Source organism: Giraffa tippelskirchi, chromosome 5, assembly GCF_054371585.1.
Source record: "Giraffa tippelskirchi isolate mGirTip1 chromosome 5, T2T-mGirTip1v1.2.pri, whole genome shotgun sequence".
Taxonomy (NCBI): domain Eukaryota; kingdom Metazoa; phylum Chordata; class Mammalia; order Artiodactyla; family Giraffidae; genus Giraffa; species Giraffa tippelskirchi.
Genome location: NC_137279.1, coordinates 181,570,323 through 181,587,134, shown reverse-complemented (window position 1 = coordinate 181,587,134; position 16,812 = coordinate 181,570,323). Strand labels below are relative to the sequence as shown.

The 16,812-nt window shown below is 39.7% G+C and overlaps 1 long non-coding RNA gene across 1 annotated transcript in view; it reads left to right on the top strand.

Annotated features, from left to right (window-relative positions):
- Positions 1–16,812, top strand: part of LOC145504572 (uncharacterized) — a 71,104-nt gene that overhangs the window by 16,087 nt on the left and 38,205 nt on the right. Inside the window, exon 3 of the long non-coding RNA XR_014052309.1 lies at positions 4,082–4,285. This is a non-coding gene — a long non-coding RNA (uncharacterized LOC145504572). The remainder of the gene's footprint in view (positions 1–4,081; positions 4,286–16,812) is intronic.

Here is a 16,812-nt window from a genome sequence, read left to right as displayed (position 1 = left end):
CAACACATGAAGAGCAAAGTTGCCAGATTGACACTACCCAATTTTAAGGTTTACTTTAAATGTATCTAATCAAGACAAGACGGCATTAATGAAAGAAGAGACACATTGATTGATGAAACAGATATGGAATTGTTCAGTTCCAATATATATGGATGGTGATATTGGAATTTTAAACCTGTAGCCTCATAGGAAACAACAATTTTATCAACTAGAGTGCTTAAATGCCTTTAGTCTTTAGTCTTACGGAGTCCACTGATTTCCAAAGTTACTTAGGTTAACAACTTGGTCCCCTACCTCTTTCAGTTATGTTTTTTCATACACTTGCAATACTGTTATAGTCTCTTGTCATAGTCTTCATTCCTTCCTGAGACCCCTAACTTCCTAACTGACTTTAAAAAAATCTGCATGCATTAAGATTCACTCATGCTGTAAAGTTTTATAGGCTTCACAAATGCATATTGTCTTCTATTCACAATTACACTATCATATAATATGGTTTCACTCCTCTAAAATACCCCCTGTGCTTCATTTTTTTCATGACTTTCCTCAATCCCCAAGCTCCCTGGCAATCATTGATCATTTTACCGTTTCTATAATTTTGCCTTTTCCAGAATGTCATATAATTGGAAACACAAATGTGCAGCCATTTCATGCTGTCTTCTTTCATTTAGCCATATTCAAGTTTCCTCCAGGTCATTTTGTGGTGTAATAGCTTATTTCTTTTTTTATTGATACATAATATTCCATTTTATGGATGTACCACAGTTTGTTTATCCATTCAGCTACTGAAGGTAGGTGATATTTTGGTTGCTTCAAGTTTTGGGTGATTATTAAAAGCTGCTGTAAACATTCGCATGCAGGTTTTTGTATGAACATAAATTTTCAAATCAATTCAGAATATACCTAGGAGTGTGATTGGAGAAGGAAATGGCAACCCACTCCAGTACTTTTGCCTGGAAAACTCTATGGACTGAGGAGCCTGGTAGACTACAGTCCATGGGATCGCAAAGAGTCGGACGCGACTGAGTGACTTCGGTTCAGTTCAGTGATTGCTGGATTATTCAGTAAGGCAACGTTTAAATTTGTAACAGATTGCTGAACTATCTTCCCAAGTGACTGTACCATTTGGCATTCTCACCATCACAGGATAAGAGTTTCTGTCACTCCATATCACCATTAGCCTTTGATATTTCTTGTTTAAATTAAGAAAGATTTTGTCATTCCAATAAATGTACAGTGGACTCTCGTTTTAATTTGCAGTTCTCTGATGACAAGTGATCTTAGACATATTTCCATATGCACTGCTTGTCATTCTTCAGTGAGGTATTTGTTCAGATCTTTTGCCCATTTTTAATTAGGCTATTTGTGTTCTTACTGTTAAGTTTTAAGAGTTTTTCGTATACATAGATATATGTTTTGCAAGTATTTTCTCCCAGTATGTGGCTTCTGTTTTGATTTCCTTAACAGTATCTTTTGAATAACAGAATTTAAAAATTTTAATAAAGTTTAATGTATCAGTTTTTTTCCTTCATGGATCATGATTTTGGTGTGGTATCTAAAACCTTATTGTCAACCCAGTGTCATTTAGATTTTCTTTGTCACATAGATCTATGTTTTCTTCTAGAAATTTTATATAATTTCATTTTATATTTATATCTATGATTCATTTTGAGTTAAATTTTTCTGAAAAGTATAATATCTGAATCTAGATTAACTGTTTTAAAAAATCCAGAAATCCAATTGTTTCATCACCATTTATTGAAAATACCATTCTTTCTCCATTGAATTTCCTTTGCTCCCTTTGTCAAAAATAAGTTAATTCTGTTTGTGTGGGTTTAATTCTGGACTCTCTATCTGTTTCATCAATTTGTGTATCTATTCTTTCCTTAATGGTATGCTGTCTTGGTTGGCGTAGATTTATAGTAAGTCTTGAAATTGAGTACTACCTGTCCTCCAACATTTTTCTTCTTCATATGTTGGATATTCTGTGTCTTTTGTCTTTTCATACAAACTTTAGACTCAGTTTGTCAACATCCACAAAATAGTTTTTTGAATTTTGATTAACACTGTGTTGAACCTGTAGATCAAGTTGGAAAAAATTACCTTAACAATTTTGATCTTGCTGTCTGTGAACATGAAATGCCTCTGCATTTATTTAGATCTTCTTTGATTTATTACATCAGAATTTTATAGTTTTTCTTATATAGTTGCTATAAATATTATATTAAGCTTTATATATATAAATATTTCATTTAAAAAAGCTATTATAAATAATAATGTGCTTTAAATTTCAAATCTCAGTTAGTCACTGTTTGTATATAAAGAAGCCATTGATTTTGTATATTAGCCTTATATCCTATAACTTACCATAATCACTTACTAGCTACAGGAGTCTTTTGGTTGATTCTTTGAAATTTTCTCACACAGGCAAATATAACATCTGCAAAAACAGAGTTTTCTTTCTTCCTTCCAAATTTGTATACCTTTCCCTTCCTTTTCTTGTCTTATAGTATTAGCTAGGATGTCTAGTACAAATGGTGAGAGGGAACATAATTCCCTTGTTCCCAATCTTAGGGGAAAGTTCTAAATATTCAGCTATTAAGTATGATGTTTGCCACTGGGTTTGTCTGTGCCTATGTGTAGTTAAATAAATAAAGTTGAGTCAGTGCCTCTCTATTCTTAATTTACTGAGTTTTTAAAATCATCAATGGATGTTGGATTTTGTCAATGTTTTTTTCTGTATCAGTTGATATGATTTTCTTTAGTCTGTTGATGGGGTGCATTATATCAATTGATTTTTGAATGTTGAATCAGTAGCATAGCTAGAATAAATCCCACTTGGCTGTGGTTGTGATATACAATTCTTTTTATGCATTGTTGGATTCAATTTGCTAATATTTTGTTGAGGACTTTTTGCATCCATATTCATGAAAGATATTGGCTTATAGCTTTTGTTTCTTATTTGTATTTATCCAGTTTTGATATTAGGGTAATACTGGCCTCCTAGAATGAATTGAGAAGTGTCAATTTAACTTCTACATTCTGAAAGAGATTGTAGAGGATTGATACTATTTCTTTCATAAATGTTTGAGCCTAGTGCTTTCTTTTTCTTGAAGGATATTAATACTACTTGTTAATTGAGTTTCTTTAATAGAGATAGGCCTATTTATGCTATCTATTTCTCATTTCTTGAGCTTTGGTAGTTCATATTTCAAAGAATTTGTCTATTTTACTTAAGGTATCAAATTTGCAGGTATAGTGTTTCATAATATTCCTTTGTTGTTCCTTTGATGTCCATGAGATCAGTAGGGATGACTTTTCTTTCATTTCTAATATTGGTATTTTGGGGTTTCTCTCTTTTATTTATTTATTTTTTTGGTTAGCCTGGCTAGAGCCTTATCAAAACCTTTTTTGTTTTCATTACTATTTTAGTTTGTATTTATTGTTATTATAGTATTGTATTTAGTATTATATTATTAATAATATCATAAATATTAATATATTTATAAGTCATTCGTATTTCAATTTTCCTGAGAACACTAAGCTTTTAAGTTGAAATTTTTCTAGATTTATTGAGGTATGATTGACAAAAAGTTGATGTTTTGATATATGTATGTATATGTTATGAAATGACTACCAAAATGAAGCTAATTAACATAGTCATCACCTCACATAGTTACCATTTTTTTTTGTAAGAACCCTGTTATCTGCTCTCTTGGCATTTTCAAGCATACAGTACGTTATTAACTATAGTCGCCATGCTGTACATCAGGTTTCCAGAACTTACTCATCTTATAACAGAAAGTTGGTAACCTTTGATCAATAACTCCCCTTCCTCCCATTTCCAACCTCTGGTACTCACTATTCTATTCTCTGTTAGTATGAGTTTGACACTTTTTAAAACAGATTCCAAATATAGGTGAGATCATGCAGTATCTGTCTTTCTGCGTCTGGCTTATTTCACTTAACATAATGTCCTTCAAATTCAGCCAAGTTTTCACAAATGGCAGAAAGCCCTTCTTTTTTAAGACTAAATAATATTTGTGTGTGTGTGTTTGTTTCTTTATCCATTCATCTGTAGATGGTCCCTTGCTGTGCTGTGCTGTGCTGTGCTAAGTCGCTTCAGTCGTGTTCAACTCTTTGTGACCCCATGGGACAAAGCCCACCAGGCTCCTCTGTCCATGGGATTCTCCAGGCAAGAATACTGGAGTGGGTTGCCATGCCCTCCTCCAGGGGATCTTCCTGACCCAGGGACTGAAACTGTGTCTCTTACATCTCCTCATTGGTAGGGGGGCTCTTTACCTCTAGTGCCACCTGGGATGCCCTAGATGGTCCCTTAGGTTGTTCTAAATCTTGGCTATTGCCAATAACGGTGCAATGAACCTGGGAGTGCACATACATCTTTGAGGCAGTGATTTTATTTCCTTTGGATATACACCCCCAGAAGAGGGATTATGGTATCAAATGGTAATTATATTTAAAAATTTTAGAGGAGCCTAAAAACTGTTTCCTATAATGATTGTATCAATTTATATTTCCACCAACAGTGTACAAGGATTTCCTTTTATTTACACTCCTGTCAACAATTGTTATCTTTTGGCATTTTGATAATAGCCATCTTAATAAGTGTAAGATAATATCTAAATTTTGGTTTTGACTTCCATAGTGATTAGTGATGCTGAACATCTTTTCATATATTTGATTATTTATATATCTTCTGTAGAAAAGTGTCTATTCCTATCCTTTGCCCATTTTTTAAAGCCAGGTTACTTATTTATTTATTTTTGCTACTGAGTAAAACATGATGTATCAGGTAATAAGAGGTGAGGTAAATAGACCTTTAATGTTAGGTTTTATATTAATGTGGCTAGGAGTTGGGCTTGTTTAACCTTGGTTGTAGCTATAGGTGTCAAAGGCTTTAATTTCCTCTAGTATCCTTGTTTTATGTCTTACTTGTTATCTTTGAGTTTTCATAAAATCTCCTACTTGAATAGAGTATGAGACTTGCTGATGTTTCAGCTGTGACCCCCTGTTATGCCGCAGCCTTATGGGTGGGTGGTAAGGTGTAGGAGGAGGGATGAGTTCTATAGTCCTATGATTAAGTCTTAGTCTTTACTGAGCCAATGTCCCTGAGCTGTGACCTTCATAAATGTGTATCACATCTCCTCCTCACTCCCTTTAGATGAGACAGGAAGGCTGGAGGGGGCTGGAATTGGGTAACTTGCTTTTCCCCCTTGAGCTAAAGCTCTTTTAAAGTCTTTTCCCTCAGTGAATAGGTCTCTGTTAAGGTGAATGCTCTGGGCATTATTCCAAAATTGTTACCTTCTCTCCCCGCTGCCAGAAACATGGAGCTTTTGTCTTTACTCCTGAGCAAGACAACTTTGTGGGGTTCCTGGAGGTAAAACCCATGAAAGTGCAAGGTTCCTTATGACTGAGGCTCTGAAGACTTTCTCACGGACACTATTTTACACTCCATATCCATAAATTTATCAAAATTACTGTTTAAGTGTTCCTACAAGTTTATGGCTTTAGCAACTTTTCCTCTAGGGAAGTTGATCTTGGCTGTGATGCTCTGCATTCAGCTTTCTCTCTAGCTTTCAACGTAGTTAGTCCTTTGATCTTAATTCTCTAATGAGTCTAAGAAAAGTCACCAATTTTTAGTTTTCCAGCTCTTTTGTTGTTGTAGGGATGGGATTTCCAACTTTACATGTTGGAGATGCTAATCTAACTCTAGTCTCTAACAGTTCTTTTAATGAGTTGGGAAACTTATAACCTTTTATGTTTTAAAAAGTCTTTTCCTCCCTCATTTTGAATGGTAATTTATCTGGGTATCAAACTCAAGTTCGCCAATTATTCTCCTTTAGCACTTACCTAAATTATCTGTCTTTTTTTTCTGGCAGTTTTAAGGATTTCATGTTTCTTCTTGATATTTTACAGGCTTTCTATATGTCTTTAGGTGTAGAATTATCTTCATTTAATATATTTTTGATGTAATTAATTCTATTCCCTTAATTCTGAAAAATTCTCAGTTCTGATATTCTCAAGCTCCATTAGGCTAATATTAGCGTCTCAATCTATCCTTCGTGTTTCTGAAGTGCTCTTTTACACTTTGAATCTATTTGTTCTATGTTCTTGAGAAATTCTTAAATATCATCTTCCACTAATTCTCTCTGTGAGTGTGCCCATTTTAGAGTTTATCCCATTGTGCTGCTTCTGTCCATGAGAAAGATGTTCTATGGAGAAAAAAGTCTTCCCCTAGATCTGTCCTATAAAGACACCCATTCAAATTTACCTGCAAAAATCTTTTGAGATATTTGAAGACAGAAAAGACAGCTTTACTTTTTTTCTTTAGGTTAAATCAAAATTAAAAGTCAAATTCAGGATGGGGAACACATGTAAACCCATGGGTGATTCATGTCAATGTATGGCAAAAACCACTACAATATTGTAAAGTAATTGGCCCCCAACTAAAATAAATAAATTTATTAAAAAAAAATTAAAAGTCATTATATTTAAGTAGATTATAATGAATGCTACCGTTCATGGTGTAGCAACCTCTTGCAATATAGTAACATAAAATTTGGAAAGCAGATAAATATCTAAATTTTAGTCAATAATTCTAGAAGATTTTATTAGGTGTTGGTCATAGAGTAGGATTCTTGTGTAAGCAGAGAGCAGAGAATGAATTTTCCAGTTGATTGCCTTCTTGCTTATTGAGAGTTCCTTTTTTAAAGCAAGCCACAGATGTAGAAACTTTAACTGAGAGGTGACTACTGGCATCCTACAAAGAGATTTCATATAGGTAGCTTGGAAATTCCCCTTGGGTATGTAAATCAATTGCCATGTGACATCTGGATTTCATTCATTTATTAACAATCATTTATTATATGTTCACTTTGTGTTAATCAGTTCAGTTCAGTCACTCAGTTGTGTCTGACTCTTTGTGACCCCATGGACTGCAGCACGCCAAGATTCCCTGTCCATCACCAACTCCCAGAGCTTGCTCAAACTCATGTCCATCGAGTCAGTGATGCTATCCAACCATCTCATCCTCTGTCATCCCCTTCTCTTCCTACCTTCAATCTTTCCCAGCATCAGGGTCTTTTCTAAGGAGTCAGTTCTTCGCATCAGGTGGCCAAAGTATAGCAGTTTCAGCTTCAGCATCAATCCTTCCAATGAATATTCAGAACCGATTTCCTTTAGGATTGACTAGTTTGATCTCCTTGCAGTCCAAGGGATCTCAAGAGTCTTCTCCAACACCACACTTCAAAAACATCAATTCTTCAGCACTCAGCTTTCTTTATAGTCCAACTCTCACATCCATACATGGCTACTGTAAAACCATAGATTTGACTAGATGGACCTTTGTTGGCAACGTAATGTCTCTGCTTTTTAATATGCTGTCTGGGTTGGTCATAGCTTTTCTTCCAAGGAGCAAGCATCTTCTAATTTCATGGCTGCAGTCACCATCTGCAGTGATTTTGGAACCCAAGAAAACAAAGCTTCTCTGTTTCCATTGTTTCCCCATCTATTTGCCATGAAGTGATAGAACTGGATGCCATGATCTTAGTTTTTAAATGTTGAGTTTTAAGCCAGTTTTTTCACTCTCCTCTTCCACTTTCATCAGGAGGCTCTTTAGTTCCTATTCACTTTCTGCCATAAGGGTGGTGTCATCTGCATATCTAAGGTTATTGATATTTCTCCTGGCAATCTTGATTCTAGCTTGTGCTTCATCCAGCCCAGCATTTCACATGATGTACTATGCTTATAAGTTAAATAAGTAAGGTGACAATATACAGACTTGACATACTCCTTTCCCAATTTGGAACCAGTCTGTTGTTCCATGTCCAGTTCTAACTGTTGCTTCTTGACCTATATACAGATTTCTCAGGAGGCAGGTCAGGTTGTCTGGTATTCCCATCTCTTGAAGAATTTTCCACAGTTTGTTGTGATCCACACAGTCAAAGGCTTTGGTATAGTCAATAAAGCAGAAATAGATGTTTTTCTGGAACTCTCTTGCTTTTTGATGATCCAGTGGATGTTGGCAATTTCATCTCTGGTTCCTCTGTCTTTTCTAAATCCAGCTTGAACATCTGAAAGTTCACAGTTCACATACTGTTGAAGCCTGGCTTGGAGAATTTTGAGCATTACTCTGCTAGTGTGTGAGATGAGTGCAATTGTGTGGTAGTTTGAACGTTCTTTGGTATTGCCCTTCTTTGGGATTGGAATGAAAACTGACCTTTTCCAGTCCTGTGGCCACTGCTGAGTTTTCCAAATTTGCTGGCATATTGAGTGCAGCACTTTCACAGTATCATCTTTTAGGACTTGAAATGGCTCAGCTGGAATTCCATCACCTCCTCTAGCTTTGTTCATAGTGATGCTTCCTAAAGCCCACTTGACTTCGCATTCCAGGATGTCTGGCTCTAGGTGAGTGATCCAGACCATCGTGGTTTTCCAGGTCATGAAGATCTTTTTGTGTACAGTTTTTCTGTGTATTCTTGCTGCCTCTTCTTAATATCTTCTGCTTCTTTTATGTCCATACAATTTCTGTCCTTTATTGTGCCCATCTTTACATGAAATGTTCCCTTGGTATCACTAATTTTCTTGAAGAGATCTCTAGTCTTTCCCATCCTTTGTTTTCCTCTATTTCTTTGCATTGATCACTGAGGAAGACTTCTTATCTCTCCATGCTGTTCTTCAGAAGTCTGCATTCAGATGGATATATCTTTCCTTTTCTCCTTTGCCTTTCATTTCTCCTCTTTTCACAGCTATTTGTAAGGTATCCTCAGACAACCATTTTGCCTTTTTGCATTTCTTTTTCTTGGGGCTGATCTTGATCACTGCCTGCTATAGAATGTCACAAACCTCCATCCATAGTTCTTCAGGCACTCTGTCTATCAGATCTAATCCCTTGAATCTATTTGTCACTTCCACTGTATAATCATAGGGGATTTGATTTAAGTCATACCTGAATGGTCCAGTGGTTTTCCCTTCTTTCTTCAATCTAAGACTGAATTTTGCAATAAGGAGTTCATGATCTGAGCCACAGTCGGCTCCCGGTCTTATTTTTGCTGACAGTATAGAGCTTCTCCATCTTTAGCTGCAAAGAATATAATCAATCTGATTTTACTATTGACTATCTGGGGATGTCCATGTGTAGAGTCTTCTCTTGTGTTGTTGGAAGACAGTGTTTGCTACGATCAGTGAGTTCTCTTGGCAAAACTCTGTTAGCCTTTGCCCTGCTTCATTTTGTACTCCGAGGCCAAATTTTCCCGTTACTCCAGGAATCTCTTGACTTCCTGCTTTTGCATTCCAGTTCTCTATGATGAAAAGGACATCTTTTTTTAGTGTTAGTTATAGAAGGTCTTGTAGGTCTTCATACAACCATTCAACTTCAGCTTCTTCAACATTACTGATTGCAGCATAGACTTGGACTACTGTGATATTGAATGGTTTGCCTTGGAAATGAACAGAGATCATTTTGTCATTTTTGAGACTGCACCAAAGTACCACATTTTGGATACTTTGTGCTAATCACTTCATGACAAATAGATGGGGAAACAGTGGAAACAGAGACAGACTATTTTGGGGGGCTCCAAAATCACTGCAGATGGTGACTGCAGCCATGAAATTAAAAGACACTTGTTCCTTGGAAGAAAAGCTGTGATCATCCTAGATAGCATATGAAAAAGCAGAGACATTACTTTGCCAACAAAGGTTTGTCTAGTCAAAGCTATGGTTTTTCCAGTAGTCGTGTATGGATGTGAGAGTTAGACTATAAAGAAAGCTGAGCACTGAAGAATTGATGTTTTTGAAGTGTGGTGTTGGAGAAGACTCTTGAGAGTCCCTTGGACTGCAAGGAGATCCAACCAGTCAATCCTAAAGGAAATCATTCCTGAATATGTATTGAAAGGATTGATGCTGAAGCTGAAACTCCAATACTTTGGCCACCTGATGCGAAGAAATGACTCACTGGAAAAGACCCTGATGCTGGGAAAGATTGAAGGCAGGAAGAGAAGGGGACAACAGAGGATGAGATGGTTGGATGGCATCACTGACTCAATGGACATGAGTTCAAGTAAACTCTGGGAGTTGGTGCTGGACAGGGAGGCCTGACATGCTATAGTCCATGGGGTTGCAAAAAGTCAGACACGACTGAGTGACTGAACTGAACTAAACTGTGCTAATTACTCTTCCACATGTAGGAACTAAACTGGGAATCATGACATGGTTTCTATCTCCAAGGAGCTTACAGTTTAGTAGGGATTTGATGCAAAGAGGCATAAAATATGAAGTGACAAGTCCTGTAAAGGGGAATACAATGGGAAAGGACTTGAACCAAACTATGGGGGTAAAGGATGTCTTCTTTGAGAAAGGGACACCTGGATTGAGATTTGAAGCCCAAGGAGCAATTTGGCATAATGGAGTTATTATTTATTATTATAAATAAAAAATGAATAATATTTTAATATCACTCTGCTGATGAGTATTTCAAGCAGAAGAAATAATGCATGCAAAAGCCTCAGAGTGAAGTCAAGATGCCATCCAAAAAATGGAAAGGAATGGAGAGGATAAAACTCACTCAGGAGAGTGGAGAGAGTTGAGGCTGGAAAGGGAGCCAGGTTTTTCAAGGAGCTTTGAATGGAGTGAAGTTGTTTGGGCAGTGGGAGACCACTGAATAGATTTTGTTTTCTGAAATACCTGTCAGCCTGCTATAGATGGCTGACATGACAAAAACTTGCTAACTATGGTGATACAGGGTGGAGTTGGACTCATGAAGGAACAACAGGAGTTGAGGGTAACTCCCAGACTTCAGGCTTGGGTGACTGGATGGATGATGGGGTCATTCATCAAGATAAGGAGCCTACGAGACTTCCTTGGTGGTTCAGTGGTTAAGACTCTACATTTGCACCACAGGAGGCATGGGTTTCATCCCTGGTTGGGGAACTAAGATTCTGCATTCTGCATGGCATGGCCAAAACAAAAACAAAAACAAAAACATGATAAAGAGCATAGGAGGAGAATCAGATTTTGATTAGCATTACTTCATTTCTGTTCTGGTTATCTATGGGACATCCAAGTGAAGACAGGCATAGAAAGCTGGATTTATGGGTTTGTTGCTCAGGAGAACAATCTGGGCTGGTGGTGTGATATTTTCCAGAACTTCTAGGGAGGATTTCTGAATTACCACAGCACATCTCAGAGTCTGACACTTACTTCAGTGTACTTCAGGAGATATTTTCCCCCCTCCTCCCCCAATTCCCAATTAAAAGGTGCTGTCCTGTTGATCCACTACCTTTGATGGTTTCTCAGCTGTGACAGGGCAAGAGAAAAGTTGTTGAAATGGTGAGAGGGAATGTGATTACCCAGGCAGAGTGTACAGAGTGAGAAGGGTACCCAGGACAACACTCTGAAGACCATATTATGTTTAGATTCCCACATAAAATCTAGTGGCACTCCAATTTATATACAGTTGGGGGCAGGGGTAGCCTCAGGGGTCATTCAGAAGAGGTTAATTGCAGCCTCTTCCTGCAGAGCTACATAAGGTCAGACTCAGCTCTTACTGCCTTTGAGTCTATCCTGTCCAAAGGCAGGAAAAGGAAGTGGCTTCACTTCACCAGCAAGCGAGTCTGAATTTAGTTTTACTCCCACTGATTTTGCTTCAAGCATTTGTAAACTCACTACCATGGTAGATTAGTGACCCCAGTGGCTCTAAATAATGGCTTTCCTGTATCCAAACCCTTTGCCCTATAACTTTGTAGTCCCATCCTACTTGGATGCTGAACTTGGACACATGACTTGCCTTGGTCAATATGATGTTTGCAAATGTAATATAGGCAGGGGCTGGAAAGGTGCTTGTAGGTTTCAATGTCCTCTCTTGAACCTCTGCCTTCCCCATGATGAGCAGACTAGCTTTCTCTTGGACACCTGTCTACGGCTAGTTCTCTCTTGTCTTGATATTTCCTGTCTCTCTTGCTTGACCCTGGCTGCTGACTTGAGAAGATACTTGGGCTACCCTTTTGGAGAGATGTGGGAGATAGATGGAGGAGACCTGTGTTGTTCCAGATGAGGCCGTCCTAGAACATCCAGCCTCCAGACTATGGCCAGTTCACAGTAGATACATGAGTAAGTGCATCCAAGATCAGATAAGCCTAGCCCAGACCGGCAGAAAGTAGACTCAAATCAACAGAAAGCCTAAATGACCTACAGACTTATGAGTAATAGTAAATGGTTATTATTTTAAGCTACTACGTTTTGGGATGGTTTGTTACACAGCAAGAACGAACTGATATAGAAATGGTAGCTAACTTACGCTCAATCATTCAACAAACCTTTATGGGGTAACTGCTTTGCTCCTGAGAGCCTGTGGAAAGCTCTGCAAAGCCTTTCCTACTGACCACTGTACTGGTTGTACTCGCATGATCAAGGTGCAACATCTGTGTCCTTGTCTAGAGCTTCATATCCCTACTAGAACGTGAGCTGTCCTAATACTCCACTGGTTTGGCTGGGGGCTCTTTTCAGCACCCCTACTTGCTGATTTCCATCTTTGAATGGATGAATCACTTGGAATCAGTATACCTCATATAGATTTCTTATCACCTAGCTATCCACTGCTTTGCCAACCTGATCACATTGGATCTGCTCGGTAACCAATGGACACTGGCGTCAAGTATGCACCCATCTATTGCCTTCCTTTGAACATTGTATTGATACCTGGATGAAGAATTCTCTGTAAGTGTTTGTTCCTTGGTCTAGCATGCCGAGGCTGCCATAATGAAGTACCATAGACTGGGTGGCTTCAACAACAAAAATTAATTTTCTCACAATTCTGGAGGCTAGAAGTCTGAGATCAAGGTGTTGGCAGTGTTGGTTTCTTCTGAGTCCTCTCTTCTCAGCTGGTAGATGGCTATCTTCTCCCTGTGTCCTCACATGGTCCTTTTTCAGCTGTGTCTGTGTCCAAACTTTTTCTTCTTACAAGCATGCCAATCATATTGGATTTGGACCTACCACAATGTCTTCATTTTAGCTTAATTACTTCTTTAAAGACCGTATCTGAAATACAGTCATAGTTTGAAGTACCAGGGGTAAGATTTTAACATATGAACTTCAGAGAGACACAATTCTCTCCATAACATCCATCATGCTTGAACTTGGCTTTCCTTGTCTCCCTCTGACTTAGGTATCTGAGGTCTGAACTTTGTGGGCCTTCAAGCCACTGAAGCTGTGACAGTTAAGCTCACATGTATATTGTCCCCTAAGTAGAGTCTCTTGATCATTGAAGTTTTGAAGTGACAATGCTTCAATTTCTTCTTTTCATGTCAGGGACCTATACATATGCTCACCAAAAGGAAGTGACCCTGATCTGGGAAGATAGGAGACACTTATGCTCATGTAAAACTTTTTGGGGATACTGATATCCCACGGAGTAGTTGAATAGCATCAATCTGAAAGCCAGAAGTCCAGAATTTTCTCTTTCCTTAATTTCCCCTCTATGTGCATATACTTGCATACACATATGTGTGGGTGTACGCACATCCATATATACACAAGATGCATACTGAACAAACAAGAGCCATCCACAGGCTGTGGATATATACACGTGTGACTACACAGAGCGCATACACCCATGCACATAAGAACTTGTTACAGCCCCAGGCAGTCCCTCCACTATAGATAGACACATATATACAAGTGTGGACAAACACACATGTTCTCAGTTCATAGTGGCTGCTTCTCACCATAAAGTAGGTCCCTGAGTTTATCACAATATGGTGTCCAATGTATAGTTAAATTTGGAGTCCCTATATAGAGTTCTCCCTCTTGATATATCTAAAATTAAATACTAAGAGAGGGAAAACCCAAGCCGAGAATAGGAAACCATACATACAGATTGCAATCACCACCCAATGTTGCTGGTGAAGAGAAATGGATGTTGAACACTGAATGTTAAAAATTGTGTTGAATTAGATAAGAAAATCCCATGTAGACTTTGTTAATGATTCATAATCAGCTAATAAGCTCATCTTGAGGAGAATAATGATCCGCGGACCTGTTGGCTCGTTTATCACTGTGTTTTACAACATTGGCAAAGAAACTAATTAAATCCCCGCATCATTACAGAGAATCCCTTTTAATAGAGATACAATGATGCACTAGAGGCTACAGATTACACTGCAAATTGTACCAAGAGATTTTGGACAGCGGGTTTTAATTAACATGTGAGCCAGAAGCAGCTAGCTTAAATAATAACCGGCGCCGGAACCATCTGTATGGAGGAGCCAGGCAGTAGGAGGAACCAGGCAGGGACCAAGGCCCGGGAGGTGAGGAGAGCATCAGCCAGGGCTGGGGCTGAGACTGGGACATGTTCTAGAGTCACGGGATCTGGGGAGAGGGGAGAGACTGAAGCAGGATTCAAGTCCAGAAGGGGAAAGGCATGCAAAACCTGATGCATGTCTACCTCAAGAATTGGACCAGGTGCGAAAGGATGCAGGCTTTCCAGCAGTTGGAAACCAGGTTGATGATGGTGGCAGAGCCAGAGGAGCTCTAGACAACCCTACCCCACCCTCATTTTTTATTTGGAAAAACAAAACTGAGAGAGACCATTGTATGAACGAGCATCCTTCATGGACCACTGTCTGGTGTGGATTCCATCTCCTGGCAGTTGGTTCAGCAAGTTGCTAAGATCTGCTGTAAGGTGGGGATGGGCTGGGGGTAGGTGGGCTAGGAGGCACCCAGTGCTCTAGCTTCTGCCTGGGAGAGGGGACTCCCCAGGTGGCCCAGCCATTGAACCTTTGGTAACTGGCATCCAAGGCTGTTCCCACGTGATCTGTGGTCTGGCTTTCAAAGAGAAATCTCAGCAGATAGACAGAAGGGCAGTAGGCAAAGAGGCAGTTGAGTGAAGAATAAAGCAGGGAACTGCCTGGCCATGGTGTGTGCATGCATTCTGGGAAGCGAGTTCTTGGCAAACATAGGGAAAACTTTATCACTTTAAGGCAAAAGCTTGTACCCTGAGAGGCCTAAACCACTCTTCTGCAGAGACTGTCCTGCTGAGCTGGACATGCTGAGGGCTCAGGCCTGGGTGGCGGCTGCCTGGGTCCCCCAGCAGCTCCTTGGCCTTAGCTTCAGTGGCTTGTCATCAATTTCTCTTGGCAGTCCCTAAGTACGTGTACATTTTGTTCCCTCCTTGGGATCCAGGCTTTGCTTCCCAGACTGAGAGGCTCATTGCCGAGGTGGCCTGTGCCACAGGCAGCATCACAGTCTTCAAAGAGGCTTTTCTGACAGTTGTGGGGAAGATCAAGTGCCTGTGCAGGCAAGACGTGGCAAAAAATTCTCCCCAAATTCATGTCCTCTCGGAGAAAAGAAGCTGAAGGCTTCCTCCACAGAGACTTGTATATTATTATTTTTTTAAGATCAGCAGCAAAATGATTCATAAAACCTTGGAAACAGATTTCGTGTAAAGCCTCCAAGAACAATAGCTCATTGTGTACCGAGACTCCCACCCGATATTCTGCCAAAGGCGTAATGTGGGCTCCTTCGAGATGGAGCTGCACCCAGCAGTCACTTTCCAGCCTGCAGTTCTCCTGGGGTTCCATGGCAACACCATGAAGATCAACCCAGCATCCTTCTAGCCTCCCCAGGCACACTCACCTTTGTGTCCAGGCCCTGGGATGATTGCAGGGCCGGGACACCATTCAGACAGTGGAGGTACCACCAGCCCCATGCACACTGGCTTCTAAAGCTAAGCTGACACCCTCCACCTCAAAATCCGTCTCGCCATCTTTCCATTCTTGAGAGTGAGAATACTGAGCTACTGGGCCCTCCTCCTCTCACTTCTCAACCAGCGGTCACAATCCCGCAGCCTTCCCCTCTTCTCCATCTCCTTACTTACAGTTGGGCCTGTCTCCCACAGTACATGTGCCATAGAGCTCAACCTCAGCACTTTATAGATGAGGTGCATGTCAGAAAAGGCAGTGACCATCATGAAAGTCAAAGTGGGGAGCAGGACCAGAGGGGTCCGCTCACTCCCAGGCAGGCATCAAAATGTGTTTCTTGTTCCCCTTTCAGCCACCTCTTTGAAACTTCTCAAGGAAACCAGTGCAGTGGCTTCCTATCCTGTCTCTGTCTCCCATTCAACTCCCTTCAGCACATATTTGGGCTCCTGCCATGATCTTGTCACCTCGATTCTGAAGCTGTCAGAACCTCCAGCATCATTTATTTATGTCTGAACTCAGGTCTGATGACTTCAGACCTGGAAGGGACTTTTAAGGTTAGCTAGTCCAATCTGCTCATTTTGATGGGAAATTGGGGCTCTGGGATCTTGAGGATGGAATGGAGGGACTTGGTGATCTGACTCTTGGGAAGAACAAAAAGTGCTGGGTCCCAGAGATTGGCTTTACTACAGGGTTGTTACAAAAGCTTGGGCTCCAGAGCTTTTTATCCTTGGGTTCCAAAATCACTGCTGATGGTGGCTGCAGCCATGAAATTAAAAGACACTTGTTCCTTGGAAGGAAAGCTATGCCAAACCTAGACATTGTATTAAAAAGCAAAGATATCACTTTGCCGACAAAGACCCATATGTCAAAGTTATGGCTTTTCCATTAGTCATGTAAAGATGTGAGACTTGAACCATAAGGAAAGCTGAGTGCCGAAGAATTGATGCTTTTGAACTGTGGTGTTGGAGAAGACTCTTGAGATCCCTTGGACTGCAAGGAGATCAAACCAGTCAATCCTAAAGGAAATCTGTCCTAAATATTCTTTGGAAGGACTGATGTTGAGCTCCAATTCTTTGGCCACCTGATGCGAAGAACGGAC